This window comes from Macrobrachium nipponense, chromosome 7 (genome assembly GCF_015104395.2).
Source record: "Macrobrachium nipponense isolate FS-2020 chromosome 7, ASM1510439v2, whole genome shotgun sequence".
Lineage (NCBI taxonomy): Eukaryota > Metazoa > Arthropoda > Malacostraca > Decapoda > Palaemonidae > Macrobrachium > Macrobrachium nipponense.
In genome coordinates this window covers 103,036,922-103,053,417 of record NC_061109.1, presented here as the reverse complement: position 1 = coordinate 103,053,417, position 16,496 = coordinate 103,036,922, and positions in this window count along the sequence as shown.

The window sequence follows — 16,496 nt, the reverse complement described above, 5'->3', positions numbered from 1 at the left end:
ATCGAAAGACTTGTCAGAGCGAGAGGGTTTTCTCGCAAGGCGGCAAGCGCAATCGCTAGAGCCCGCAGATCATCTACTATGCGAGTATACCAATCGAAGTGGGAGGTGTTTAGAAGTTGGTGTAGGTCAAAGAAGCTGTCCTCCTCCAATACCTCTGTGACCGAAATTGCAGATTTCCTTCTTTCTTGAAGGAGAAATCGTATCTTTCTGTACCAACCATCAAAGGATACAGAAGTATGCTCTTGGCCGTTTTCAGGAACAGAGGCCTAGATTTGGCCAACAATAAAGATTTGCACGATCTCATTCGTTCTTTTGAAACATCCAAATCAAAAGAACCTAGAGTTCCGAGCTGGAATCTGGACGTGGTCCTAAGATTTCTGTCTTCCGAAAGGTTCGAACCACCTCATAGGGCTTCCTTTCGGGACATTACGAGAAAGTGCCTATTTCTTTTGTCTCTCGCTACGGCGAAAAGAACCAGTGAGCTGCACGCCCATGAGTCAAGAGTGGGCTTCAAAGGAGACTGCTATTTGTTCGTTCCAGACTTTTTCTTGCAAAGAATGAGAATCCCTCGAAGCCCTGGCCCAGGAGCTTCGAGGTAAAGGGCCTGACTAGCCTAGTAGGTAGAGAGGTCTCTTTGCCCGGTCAGAGCGCTTAAATTCTATCTGGACAGAAAGAAACAGATGGGGGGTTCGCAACACGGTCTATGGTGCTCGGTGAAGGACCCCAAAAGACCGATGTTGAAGAATGCCTTGGCCTTCTTTGTAAGAAGCGTAATTACGGAGGCACATAAGAACTGCCCAGATGACTCTTTTAAACTCTTGAGAGTGAGAGCTCACGAAGTAAGAGCTATCGCAACGTCTATTGTTTTCCAGAGAAATATGTCGCTTAAGAATATCTTGGAAGCAACATATTGGAGGTGCAACTCGGTGTTTGCATCTCATTACTTGAAGGACGTGCGCGTAACGTACGAGAAATGTTTTTCTCTAGGTCCGTTTGTGTCAGCGGATACGGTCCTGGGTATTGGAGTAAGCGCCAATCCTTAATTTTGTGTATGTAACCCTCTTGTTGGATACGTTCTTGACTCCCGGCTGGAAGAAGTGTCAGATGTCGCACAGGCGGCCGTCACTTCGGTTCAGTAAGGAACTCCAGTGGTATCTGACTTTTAGAGGGGTAAAAAATTTTTTTTTTGTACTTTAGTGTGTGCGTATTGACTGTGTTTTTCGAGTTATGGGTTGTTTGTGAAGAGTTTGGGGGATAACTCTTGGCAATCTTAGAACGAACACAGGTGTTAGGATCGGGTGATCGGGATCGGTTGTGTGCTCCTTAAATAAGGCGTGTTGTCATATAAGTGGATTAGCACCCATTGTCAAATGCCAGTCAGGCTCTGCCGAGTAAGAGGATAAGACCCCATCGACAAACCCACAAGAACTCTTGGCCACAGATCACTATCTCGCTAAGGCTCTTGAGGTGAAGCAGACTCTTTGGCAGTAGCCACGAAGTCTTCCACCTAATCAGGTAGGAACCAAGGTCTATAAATACCTACAACATATGTTGTTTACCTGTCTATTCAGTAGTTAGCTGTCTCTTACCCTCCGCCAAAGGGTGTCAATCAGCTAAGTGTATATCTGACAGGGAAGTTGAATGTATGAAAATGATATTGTTATGATACAATAAAGTTTCATACATACTTACCTGGCAGATATATACGATTGATGGCCCACCCAGCCTCCCCGCAGGAGACAGATGGAAGAGAGAAAATCTGATAGAAAACGGGAATGGTTCCTAGTCCTGCCACCCAGAGCAGGTGGTAGATCACCTGACCTACCTACCTACCTGTAGCGAGTGCCGCGAAATTTGAATTTCTGTCGGGGACGACGGAGTCTATTGCTAAGTATATATCTGCCAGGTAAGTATGTATGAAACTTTATTGTATCATAACAATATCATTTTTAATAAGGAATTTTTATTGTAACAGACGCCTCAGGCCGAGGGGTAGGAGGGGTACTACTTCAGCAATATGATGAACAGTTCTTTCCTATAGCTTTTTATTCATGTAAACTGAAGCTCTCTGAAAGTAAACTTGCAGTAATAGACAACGAAGGGCTAGGTATCCCATTAAGGTCCTTACTGACCATAAGCCCCTTACCGAGTTTTTCAAATGCTTTAATCACAGTCCCAAAAAGAACTCGGTGGCAAATGATCATTCAGGTCTTTGGAGCCAAGATAGGATACCTACCTGGGAAAGCAAATATCATAGCTGACGCATTATCCCGCAATCCCGCACCATACTGTAAGGAACCATTAGTTGGACTAAAAGATATAGAAACATCTGTGCATATTGTTAAAATCGTATCTGAACAAGAAAATTCGTTAACCCAAGAGACCGTGGTTGGAGCGCTGAACTGGTACAAACTGAACAAAGCAAGGGTCAGCAGTTAAGCAAAACAATAAAAGTTTTGAATGGAAATCCTAAAGCAAAAGTATATTTAAAGTATGTGCAGCAGAATTATGTAATCAAAGGTAATATTCTATGTAAGTCCGTGACGAGGGAAACCCGAAGCACACCGCAGGTGACTAACGACCAGGTAGCAGTACCAATCTCTTTTATACCAGTCGTCCTAAACTGGTTGTATTCTAATCCCTTACATGGTCATCCAGGGTTCTCTATTATGTCACAGAAAGCCAAATCATTATTTTACGGGTCTATAATGCTTACAGATATAAAAGAGCACACAACTAAATGTCACATTTATCATGAAAAAAAAAAGTTGGGGGGGACACACTAAGACACCTGTCAGTTTAGGGGCCTATCCCATGCCAAATCAACCCTTTGAAAGAGTACACATAGATTTATTAACAGGGTTTTACGAGTCTGACAGAAGAAATAAACATCTCTTAGTGTTAATAGTTGCCTTGACACGTTATACAGGATTAATAGCACTAAAAAAAAAAATGCAATTGGATGCTCTAGGAAATTCTATGAGTGCTACATCTGTAAACACGGAATTCCACACATGATAATCTCTGACTCGGGTGGTGTGATCAATAATAATTTCCTTAACTCGTTGTGTGAATTCCTTTGCAATAAGAAAATCAATACCATGTTTTATCACCCAGAGTCAATCAGTTTGGTAGAACGAGTAAATAGGTAAGTGTTAAATGTCCTACGAGTTACACTCGGGGGTTCTTGCGGTTTTAAGTACTCTTAATCATTCATATCATGTTTCTATAAAAATGACACCGCAAGTAACCTTATACGGTACGCCCGCTAGATCACTTTTCCACATACTCAAGCCAACCACTAATTTATCAAATATAAAGGATATTATGGATAAAAGTGTAAGCTGATATAATATCCTTCGTAAGAATTTAGAAGAGTTACAAATTATAATGAAAAGGAATCACGATAAAATCGCTAAACAAAACAAAACCATATGCAGTAGGTGAGCATAAAATATCAATTTATATATACGTAAAGGGTTGAACTATAACGTAACGCCTAAGTTTAGTAGCCCGTTCAGTATTCTTGGGATATTAACGACAAATAGGCTAAAAGTTCAAAACATCAAAACCTACTGACATACAGTTTGTTCCAATGGTTTATATTTGTAGTCAATGAAATAAAAAAAAAATTAAAGTAAGGAAGGCTAGAAGTGAAAATGTATACCTATATGAATAATCCTATATGAATCTTACAGGGTAAATAATATATATAATATTTGTATGGAAAATTTTTTTTTCATTAGTTTTGAATAAGGAATATCTAATTTAACATAAGTAATTACATATATTTTGCTATTTTGCAGGTGTAACGTGAAACTTATATTGTTTAAGTTTGGTACTGTTTTTCAGACATTTTTCTCGTGTGGGTGGAGTGTTAAAACAAAAAATATCCAATTTACACAAGCCTCTATCATTGAAAGAACTAGGGACGTATTTATTACAGAGAGTAACATAATTCTTGAAGTTTATTTGCGAGCAGTTTTTCTTGCCAGGAGATGACATCATTAATCTTAAAAGTGCCTTATTGCGTTTTGATGAATCGTTGAATCAATTGCACAAGCATCATCTTCCTTTTAACCCCGATAATCCGCTTGCACAGGCTTTGTCTGATGCTGTGTTGTTGTCTTGTGTTTGCAAAACAAGCCAACTGGAGTGGAATGCTTAGCTCGTGAACTTCATATGTGGATCATAGGTCACGGTAATGTATGTAGCCGTAACCCGTTCTTATTCGCGGCGCTCAATATTTTTGGGTCCGTTGCAAATTGTTTTAAAATGAATGAACAAAATAAGCGAATAGAATTTCTATAAAATCAAACTGAATTAATTTTTTCTTAACTTCACAGACAATTAGTCAATAAATCAGCTTTTGACATTGGTAAACGGGCGTTTTAGTAATATAAATCACATCATGGATATGCAATATTTACTTGTAACATTTGCATATTACAATTCAAAAGTAGATCATATTCATGGGAAAATGTCACATTTTCTGGAAAAAAAAATCCAAAGTTTATATAGGAATTAGCTACTAAGCAAGTTCTTTCATTGCATCTCTTGCCTATTAAAGTTTTAACATTAACCTTAGAGAATGCGCGCGAGAAACCTGGATAGGTTCACTCATTGTTCTAATGTCATGGGTAAAAAAGTTTGTACAGCTGACTCCTTTGAATTCCATAATATATCAGCAAATTCATGTGGGTTAGGTCTAGTCCATAACGGCTCCCTCCCTCACATACTTGAAGGTTGTCTGAAATTACTTGACCCTTTTGACAAGTATAAGTTCGCTTACAGGCTGATTTACGGAACCTAGCTACACCTCGCAGTCGAGGAGTTTCACGTCACATGCCCGGACGGATCATCTACAACTTCAAAACTGTTCGTTGCTGCGGACGGTTGCAGTGGAGTAACGACCACCTACAATGGTAACCCTTAAACGCCGATTGGACGTATTATACGTCGACATAAATTGACTGTTGGGTGCCGATTGGACATATGGTACATCGATATAAAAAGGTTTTTTAAAAATTCACGGAAAAATACTTATAGGCCTACCAGGCGAAAACTTTTGAATTACGCGCCTTGGGGGATGCTGGTCAAGGCGTTGTTTTGTTTACAATCATTACCCAGCTGCGCGAGCGCGAATTTCTTTCTTCTTGCACTAAAAAACATCAGCGACACATCTCAGAAATTATGGTTGTAGCTTTCATCAGTTTTGAAATATTTTTATATAAATAACGATAAGTGCCAAAATTTCAACCTTCGGTCAAATTTGACTCTACCGAAAGGGTCGAAAAACGCAATTGTAAGCTAAAGCTCTTATATTCTAGTAATATTCAATCATTTACCTTTATTTTGCAACAAATTCGAAGTCTCTAGCACAATATTTTGACTTATGGTGAATTTATGAAAAAACTTTTTTCCTTTCGTCGGCGCGGTAACTCTTCCGAAAAAATCATAAATTTTTTCGTCCGATTGTCGTAATGTTTGCACCATTTTAAATTAGCCGTTACATAAAGTTTTATATATGGAAATGTGCACAATTTCATGTAGAATACAACCAAAAACAATCCATGGTTGCAGCTTTTATCAGTTTTGAAATATTATGATATAAATAACGATTAGTGCCAAATTTCAACCTTCGGTCAACTTTGACTCGACCGAAATGGTTGAAAAACGGAATTTTAAGCTAAAACTTACATTCTAGTAATATTCAATCATTTACCTTTATTTTGCAACAAATTGGAAGTCTCTAGCACAATATTTCGATTTATGGTGAATTTATGAAAAAAAAAAAAAAATTCCTTACGTCCACGCGGTAACTCTTCCGAAAAAAATCTGAAATTTGTTCGTCCGATTGTGGTAATGTTTGCACCATTTTAAATTAGCCGTTACATAAAATTTTATATATGAAAATGTGCGCAATTTCATGTAGAATACAACTAAAAATAATTGAAGGTTGTAGCTTTTCTCATTTTCGAAATATTTGCATATAAATCACGATAAATAGAAAAAGAACTACGTTTGGTCAACTATGACTCTACCAAAATGGTGAAAAAATGCAATTGTAAGCTAAACCTCTTACAATCTAGTAATATTCAGTCATTTATCTTCATTTTGAAACAAATTCGAAGTCTCTAGCACAATATTTAGATTTATGGTGAATTTAAAAAAAAAAAAAAACTTTCCTTCCCTCCGCAGGTGGATTCTCCTTCGCAAATTTCCGAAATGCGTATGTCGCATTCTCGTAATATTTGCTCCGTTTCATATTAGGCGTTTCATAGTTTTATATATGAAAATGTACGCAATTTCATGTAGAATACAACAAAAAATAATTGAAGGTTGTAGCTTTTCTCATTTTCGAAATATTTGCATATAAAAAATATATAAAAAAATTAGACATTTGGTCAACTTTAACTTGTCCAAAATGGTTGAAAACTGCAATTGTAAGCTAAAACTCTTACAGTATAGTAATATTCAATCATTTATCTTCATTTTGAAACAAATTGGAAGTCTCTAGAACAATATTTCGATTTTGGTGAATTTTTGAAAAAAACATTTTTTTACGTCCGCATGTTACGAGTTCATGCATCATTTTGTGATAATATTTTGTCTGTGTTGCTTTGATCGTTTTACAATGTGTTATATACCAAAATGATCGCAATTTAGTGTACAATACAATGAAAAAAAATTAACTCGTTAGCTTTAACCGTTTTGCTCACAGCTCGATTTGAATAAAATTACATATGAAATTTTGTTTTCGCACTATCATATATCGCATTATTTATATATGATAATGATATTTTTTCATTTCTGATGGTTGCATACTAAACTTCAGGCAATGACAAAAAAAGGAGCCAAAAATGAACTCTTAATCTTGGAAACTAAGCGTGCTGTGATTTTTTGAAAAAAATATTTTTTCCCACTTCGGCGCTCACTTCGAGACCCCTCCGGCATACGGGAGACGATTTTTATTATAGCCCTTCAGCGTTAAAGGGTTAAGGGAATAAGCACCATCATAAGTGAACAGGCTTATTTCGTGGATTTCCCTGGACCGTCACCCGTATCCCAGCATTAATTTAGTTTTTTAATGTGGAGGTGGTCCAGCAGCTGTCGGAATTGACTACAAAGGAACATAATTCCCACACTTACAACCAAGGAGGGTATTCAACTCTACGTTTTGCTGGCGCAGTCCTTGTGTTGGGGATGATTTTAATCATCGTGTATGTATTTGTATGGCATAGGATGCAGAGAAGAAGTATGGATGATCAAACAGAACGTCTGACCCTGCCTAGACAATTTTCCGTTGTTTTTAGAACCATTTGGAATTGGCCATTTCATTTGTCTCTTGGAGGTTGTCTGGTACTGTGTAAAGTGCGAAAAGTTGTTTGAAACGCTAGTTAAATGTGTAGTAGGTATCTCCTTGGCTAATGTATTCCATATATAAAGTATCAGTAAAGGATCAGAATCTGTATCAGTATCATATATTAAGTATCAGTAAAGAATCAGAATCCGTATCAGTATCACAATCATTATATATCTATCAGCATGCTTATTTGAAGAATATAGAAGTTAAACAACGAATCAACATATATATGCGCGTGTATGCACTAGGAATCTATTTAAAGTGCACCCAGATTAATCACTTAGATTAGTCACTTATGTTAATCATTTGTATTAAGTGCACATATATTGATCATATTTATTTGAATCAATATATATATAAATAAATCAGGTAGCCTATAATCAATCTGTTACCTTGTATCTTACCACTAATTGCAGTTAATATATGATTTTTATCATGTAATCTTTATGTTATGCAATTATCAGAAGAACATTAGTATTTTCTGTAGTATATGTATCCTCATGAGTAGAAGTGTAAAACTGTATCATTATATATCACGTGATCACTATTATTTACTATTATTATCATATGCATATGTCTTATACCTTATACGTGAATCTGTATTTGTGTACACCATGAATTTTTTTTTACTTATAAGTATTTTCTATATATCTGATTTTTTACATATAACCAATTGAATATCATTCCTTAACCACTTGTTGGTAATTATGAGTTAACTATATATTCACATTAATTCATGTATCACACTCCTATGGGTCAAATGCAAGTCAAACTTCATGCCTGAGTTATGTTCAGTGTGGTTTTGTAGCCGACCGAGCAATTATGTAAGTGTTTACATATAAGTGAAGAATGTATGTGACATTCCATATTTAAAAAAAAAAATCTATGTTGTTAATTAAACCAATGACTCAAGGGGTCATACAGGAACTTGCAGTGTGTGATAAACATGATTAATGAAATGTTGACAAAGCTTGACGTTGTTGTATCAGCGTCCTAATTTGTAGATACCTGTAGTCATCATATCCATTGTTGTGTGAAACGTCAACAATGCTTTCGCTTGAGGAACCGTGCTACGTGACTTTTGTCACATATGTTCATCTGTGTGTATGTTCGTATGTTGAGCTAAGGTTTGCTCACCTATGATCTTGTACCCCCTGATCCCAACTCCTTGACGAGGTGGGGGGCTTAGGGATCCACTGCAGAGAGAGTATGCCCCTTTATGCCTACACTCTCTGCTGTGGATCCAAATGAACATTGAGACCTTTAACTCCTTTACTCCTCCTCTTATAAATTTTCCCCTTTCCCTTCTTCTTTGTTGACGACCTTGGCATGGTTTTGGACTATTTAATTAACTGCTCTTTTAACTTGATGGAGGGTGGAGTTGGACGGCATGCCACTCCACCCGTAAAACTAGAGTACCTGACATGGTCGAGCGAGTGGAAATTTTTATGTCGAGCCATGCCCACAGTGCTGGGTCCGATCTCATGGAACTGACGACCCTTAAGGCACTGTGGGTATGGCGTATATCCAGGTGAGTGTCCCAGGGCAGTTACCACAATGTAACAGTATTGCTTCTCCCTCAGTTGGGCCTCCTTGGTGAGAGGGATCTCATCCTGGACGAAATATTTAATCTTTATATATGGAAACTAAAACAAAAACCCCTACGACTTCTGGCATGGCAATGGACTATTCTCCGGAAAACCCAGGAAATGAAGAACAGGCTGGTATTAAAATTCTAATACCATACAAGCCACAAAGAAAAAGCAAATTTAGAATTGACCCAACCTTGACTCACTTCGACTCCCTCTTTGGGAGTGGAAGTTGGTCAAGGTTCTTGACCTTGGAAACTGATAGAAAAATATTTGCATCAAGATTGGAAAATTATTTTGTTAAGTAGGCACCCAACCTCAGAAATGTCATTTAGACAAATAAAAGACCAGGTGTGGTTAATAGAAACCACTACAAAAAAACCAATCTGAAAACTATTTAACTATAAAGAACAATGATAATATAAATGTAAAGATAAGGAAACATGATAGTATGAACAGCATACAGGGTACTGTAGTACTTCCTAAAAGTGAGGAACCAATTGAAAAAAATATTTTGCTTGATTTCCTTAAAAAAGGTACAACAACGTGCAAGATTGTGAAATATACAGTTTAGCCTGTAGACAAAATAAGGAAAATACATTGAGAATAGCAAAAATAAAATTTTGAAGGCCAAGAACTACCTTTCAAAATTAAAATCATGGGCCAAAACAGAACTGAGACCGTATGTTCCAAAGCCACTACAGTGCCAAAATTGTAGTAAATAAGAACATACATGGAAAAATTGCAGAAATAAAACTATATGTGCGTATTGTGGATCCGACGAACATACCACGCAGTTTAAGTGTGGTGAACCAAAATGTGTGAACTGTGGCCAAAATCGCCATGCTAGGTCTAAGGAGTGTACGTATTATATATACAACACAAAATTAAAATTACTTGAGGAGAGATCAGAAATGCCAATTAGAGAAGTCAAACTAGAGTTGAGAGTTAGAGGAATGCATGATCCTGCTAGGAAGCAAATGTTCTCTACTGCATTAAGCTCAAGGAATGTAACAAAAATGAATGGAATTAAGTAACAAGCCCCCAGTAGATAAATCTGAAGAAAAAATAACTTTACAAGAAACTAATATAGCAAGAAATCAAGAAACTTGTGCAGATATATGTTCAAATTCATTTGAGATATTAAGGGAAATGGAAACACAAGAAAATGATACATGTATCACTGAAACATCACCAGATAGTTATGAGCTGGAAGCTAAAGATAAAAAAAGGCCTTTAGAGAAAACTCCACCCAAAACCAAAAAGCCAACAATTATTAGAGAGGTATCTGTTAAAGTAAAGACCAAGGATCCAAAAAAAGTGCACAGACCAGAAAATGATAAGAACATACCTTTGTCTCTTAAAGTAATAATAAAAGAAATGGATGGAAATACCCAGAACAATAAAGAAATAATAGAGGAGAACACCATAGACAAAAATGATTTTTGTGAAGGGAGAAGAGATTACTCCTTCACCAGTAATTGGTGCACTAAGAGTAAATGAAAAAAGGAAGACACATAAAAACACTTGTGGATGTAATGAATGTTTCATCAAATTATGCAACAAAGACAGAAACATAACAAAAGACAGTTTAACAAACACTATACAAAATTTTATAAATATATATAGAAGTAAAGAAACAACTAGTCTAGAGACTCACCATAAAGGCTGTATGTGCATTGGACATCTAATGTCCTATAAGGAAAAACAATTAAATGTTGTAATAAAGTTTTAGAAAAAATGCAAATAGATAAACCACAAAAAGAAAGTAATTCTTGAACTCTCTCAACATAATATTTTCAATAATTATATAATACAATGGAACATAAATGGTTATGTCAAGAAAACAATATCAACAATCGGTAAATATACCTTAGTATCTACATCTAGAGAAGAAGAAGGAAATTTAGGTACTGCTATATATGTACATAACAAACTACGTTATGACAGGGTACCTGTAAACTTTGCTGACTTGCAAATATCAAGCATTAAAATATGAATAAAAAACTATAATTATGTAATTTATAACATATACTACAACCAACCTAACAAAAATTATGACATAGAAAAACTTAAGGATTTGTTTGGCAATGGCAGAGAACCTGCATTGATAGTAGGGGATTTTAATGCTCACAACCCGACATGGGACTGTAACTGTACAGTCTAAATAGAGCAGGGAGTAAAATGGAAGAGTTCATGGAGTCAAACGACATGTGCTGTATAAATGATGACGAAATTAGTACATAGTTTTCGAAAACACATGGAACATTTTCTTCAGTAGATCTAACTCTTTGTACAACAAATATAGTAGACAGAATAGATTGGAATATAGTTAATGATTTGCACACCAGTGATCATTTCCCAATATTAATATCCTTATTAAATAATAATCCTGCAAAACTTGCTCCTCATTATAACATTAATAAAGCAGATTGGGAGAAATATGAAATGCACACAAGAAATATCCAACCATTTGAATATTTAAAAGACCATAATGAAACTAACAAAATTCTTGTTGATTTCATTAAAAAGGCTGTGGTCAAGCAATATCAAAGTCAAAGCCCCATCCAACAAAGTACAAAGATGTATATTATAATACAAGCACAAGAAGATATATATTATAATAGAAAATTTAATATGGAAGAGTTGGAATATGCTCTCTCGAACAGCAATAAATCTGCTCCTGGAGGTGACAATATTTGCTTTGAGATGATCGACCACTGAGCACCTCTGGCAAAATCATACTTATTACAATTTTATAATCATTTATGGCTTCAGAATTTATTTCCTGATGAGTGGCGTAAAGCTATAATAATTCCTATCCCCAAACCTGGAAAGGATCCAAGCAATGTTAATAATTACAGACCAATACCTCTAACAAGTTGCTTATGCAAATTACTTGGAAAGATGGTAAATGCTCAACTAGCATGGCACATTCGAGAAAACAAAGTGTCAACTTCCACTCAATTTGGGTCACAGTGTAACAGGTCTACATTGGATTCTCTCTCTATCCTAGAAGACCATATACGCAGAGGATTTGAGTGAAAACAGATAACTGTAGCAGTCTTTTTTTGATATAGAAAAGGCTTATGACACTACATGTAGGTATCCTATATTAAAATTTTTACAAAATAACGTCCGTGGACATTTATCCATGTTCATCCAAAGTTTTCTAACGTATTGAAGTTTTCAGGTGAAAATTGTTGATGCTTTGTCCAGAACATTCCCACTTGAAAATGGTGTTCCACAAGGAAGTGTCCTTAGTGGCACACTATTTACCTTAGCAATTAATTAAATTAGTAAAAATCTACCCACTGGAATTAAAAGCAACCTTTATATGGATGATTTTGCCATATATTATTCAGCATCTCGCATTAAACATGCAGAGCTTATCATTAACAAATCTATAATAAAAATAGATGAATGGACCTCATCTGTAGGATTTAGATTATCCATAAATAAGACTCAAGCAGTTATATTTTATAAAGATAAAAGATGGAAGAAAGGTGAAGAAATAGATTTGAAAATCAGAAGTCAAAGTATACAAATTGGTCAAACTGCAAAATTTTTAGGATTAGTATTTGATTCTCGCTTGAATTGGAATGCCCACATAACATATGTGAAATCGAAGTGTAAAAGAGCATTGAATCTAATTAGAAAATTATCAAACACTAATTGGGGAACTGATAGACAAACCCTTACATTACTATATAAAGCAACAGTGCTGTCTATCATTGACTACGGAAGTGAAATATACGGCTCAGCTTCAAACTCAGTTGTGAAAATGTTGGACCCAGTTCATAATGAAGGACTTAGAATATGTACAGGAGCTTTTAAATCATCACCAACCTCTTCTTTACAGGTTGAATGTGCTGAACTACCTCTCTCTCTCCATAGAGAGTTAGTAACGATGAAAAGTGCCCTAAGAATTCAGTCAAGTGATTCACCAACCAAAATATTATTTGAACTAAGGGATGTATTTATTAACCCTTAAACGCTGAAGCGGTAAAAAAAAAAAATGTCTCCCGTGTGCCGGAGGTGTTTCAGAGTGAGCGCGGAAGTGGAAAAATTATTTTTTTCAAAAAATCACAGCGCGCTTAGTTTTCAAGATTAAGAGTTCATTTTTGGCTCCTTTTTTGTCATTGGCTGAAGTTTAGTATGCAACCATCAGAAATGAAAAAAATTATCATTATCATATATAAATAATGCGATATATGATAGCTAAAAAACGAAATTTCATATATAATTGTATTCAAATCGCGCTGTGCGCGAAACGGTTAAAGGTAACAAGTTACTTTATTTTTTGTTGTAATGTATACTAAATTGCAATCATTTTGGTATATAACACATTGTAAAACGATAAAAGCATAAAATATTATCACAAAATGATGCATGAATTTGTAACGCGCGGACGTAAACAAATATTTTTTTCAAAAATTCACCATAAATCTAAATATTGTCCTAGAGACTCAATTCCTTTCAAAATGAAGACAAATGATTGAATATTACTATACTGTAAGAATATTAGCTTACAAATGCAGTTTTCGACCATATCTGACGAGTTAAATTTGACCGAATGTAGAATTCTTTTATATATATTTTTTATATGCAATTATTTCAGAAATAAGAAAAGCTACAACCTTCAAATATTTTTCGTTTTATTCTACATAAAATTGCAGTCATTTTTATATATAAAACTCTATGAAATGCCTAATATGAAACGGAGCAAATACTCCGAGAATTGGACGTACGCATTTCAGAGATTTGTGGCAGAGAATCCGCGCGCGGAGGGAAGGAAAAATTTTTTTTTTAAATTCACCATAAATCTAAATATTGTGCTAGAGACTTCGAATTTGTTTCAAGATGAAGATAAATGACTGAATATTACTAGACTGTAAGATTTTTAGCTTACAATTGCGTTTTTCGACCATTTTGGTAGAGTCAAAGTTGACCGAACGTGGTTTTTTTTCTATTTATCGTGATTTATATGCAAATATTTCAAAAATGAGAAAAGCTACAACCTTCAATTATTTTTTGTTGTATTCTACATGGAATTGCGCACATTTTCATATATAAAACTTTATGTAACGGCTAATTTAAAATGGTGCAAACATTACCACAATCGCACGTATGATTTTTCGGAAGAGTTACCGCGCGGACGTAAAGAAAATGTTATTTTTTTCATAAATTCACCATAAATCGAAATATTGTGCTAGAGACTTCCAATTTGTTGCAAAATGAAGGTAAATGCTTGAATATTACTAGAATATAAGCGTTTTAGCTTACAATTGCGTTTTTCGACCATTTCGGTAGTCAAAGTTGACCAAAGGTTGAAAATTCGTCACTTATCATTTTATATATGAAAATATTTCAAAACTGATAAAAGCTACAACCATGGGTTGTTTTTAGTTGTATTGTGCATGAAATTGCGCACATTTTCATATATAAAACTTTATGTAACGGCTAGTTTAAAATGGTGCAAACATTACCACAATCTCATGTATTTTTTCGGAAGAGTTACCGCGCGGACGTAAGGAAAAAAGTTTTTTTCATAAATTCACCATAAATCGAAATATTGTGCTAGAGACTTCCAATTAGTTGCAAAATGAAGGTAAATGATTGAATATTACTAAAATATAAGAGTTTTAGCTTACAATTGCGTTTTTTTACCATTTCGGTAGAGTCAAAGTTGACCGAAGGTTGAAATTTTGGCACTTATCATTATTTATATAAAAATATCTCAAAACTGATAAAAGCTACAATCATGAGTATTTTTTTGTTGTATTCTACATAAAAATGCGCACATTTTCATATATAATACTCCATGTAACGGCTAATTTAAAATGGTAAAAAAATTATGTCAAAGTGACGAAATAATTTCCGAGATGTGTCACAGATACTTTTTAGTGCGGCAAGAAAGAAATTCGCGCTTGCGCGCCTGGGTAATGATTGTAAACAAAACAACACCTTGATCCGTGAACTCCCAGCGTCCCCCAAGGCGCGTGATTCAAGAGTTTTCGGCTCTTAGGCCTAAAAGTATTTTTCCGCGAATTTTAAAAAAAACTTTTGTATGTCGACGTAAAATACGTCCAGTCGGCACCCGAGAGACAAAAAATGTCGACGTAAAATACGTCCAGTCGGCGTTTAAGGGTTAACAGCCTATGTCATCAATTTCAGCTTTGGGCCTACCGATGGGTCTTCAGGTGATGACTGCCCCCGATCATTCTCTGTCAGCCATCCAGAATAAGTTAGACAGCATTTTGGGCTTTATTCAATCTGCGGCGCCCCCTATCCTCTTGTAGAGACCTTATCACCTATTTCTTCAGCTGAAGAAGAAGAGAAAGGAGAAGAGGAGGATAAAGAGTCTTCTCTCACTGCCTACAAAGCCTTGCTTTATACTTTGTAGACAATTTTTCAGATTCATTCTCGCCAGTAACCCCCACGTCTCCAGTGTCTTATTACATGAGGGACAACCAGGAAGACTACAGGAAATTACCGAAGCTAGTACTGTCCTTTTTGGCTCAAAAAGCGTTAAGGAAATTACCCTTTGGCTTGAGGATAAGAGGGATCAAGGCAAGGTCAACTTCTACTTCCCTCCTTCTCGTCTTTCAACTAGGAGACACTTGTGTTATGAAACCGGAGAAGCTTTCTCTTTGGGTGTGTCTTCCTCCGCCCAGGGAGACTTCTCTGTGCTTATTGACTCGGCGAGAAGATCGGATTTCAACTCTGCCAAGATAATGTTTACAGTGTCAGAATTAGACCACCTCATTAAGAATATCTTTAAGGTATTTGAAATTTCTAGTTTCCTGGACTAGACAGTAGGAGCCTTGGGACGTAAACTGAAGAGCTATTCAATGTTGAGTGAGGGAGCTTTTACAGACATTTCGGGAGTGATCTCCTGTTTAGATAAGGGGATTAGAGACGGTTCCACGGAACTAGCCTCTCTCTTCATGTTAGGTATCTTAAAGAAGAGAGAACTATGGTGTTCTTTTACATCCAAAGGAGTATCTCGTACCCAAAAGTCTGCCTTGTTATATTGGCCCTTGGATAAGAAGCACCTGTTCCCAGAAGAGACAGTAGTGCTAGTTGCCTCCGAATTGCAGAAGAAATCAACTCAGGATCTTCTCTCGCATTGCACTAAACGGACTAGAGAAAATATCCCTAGTGTACGCCCCTCGCCAGCCAGCTGAGGACAACCCTTCGGGGCAGGGGATTCGGTAGATATTTCCCAAGATCAAGGGGCAGAGCACGTTTTACCCTTAAATCTATTAAAAAATCCTCAACCAACCCCTCGACTAAGAAGTAGTGTGTCAGTCCTTCGTGCGCCAGTAGGAGTGAGGCTCCATCAGTTTTGGGAAGGATGGGAAGCAAGACGGGTGGAACCTTGGATCGTAAAGGTTTTAAGAGAAGGATACGATATTCCATTCAAGAGAAAGCCGCCATTATCAGGCTCTCCAATAGCTTTGACAGCTTACTCAGAAAATTCAAAGAAGTTCATCGCCCTTTCGGAAGAGGTTTCGTCTCTCTTGCAAAAGAAAGCA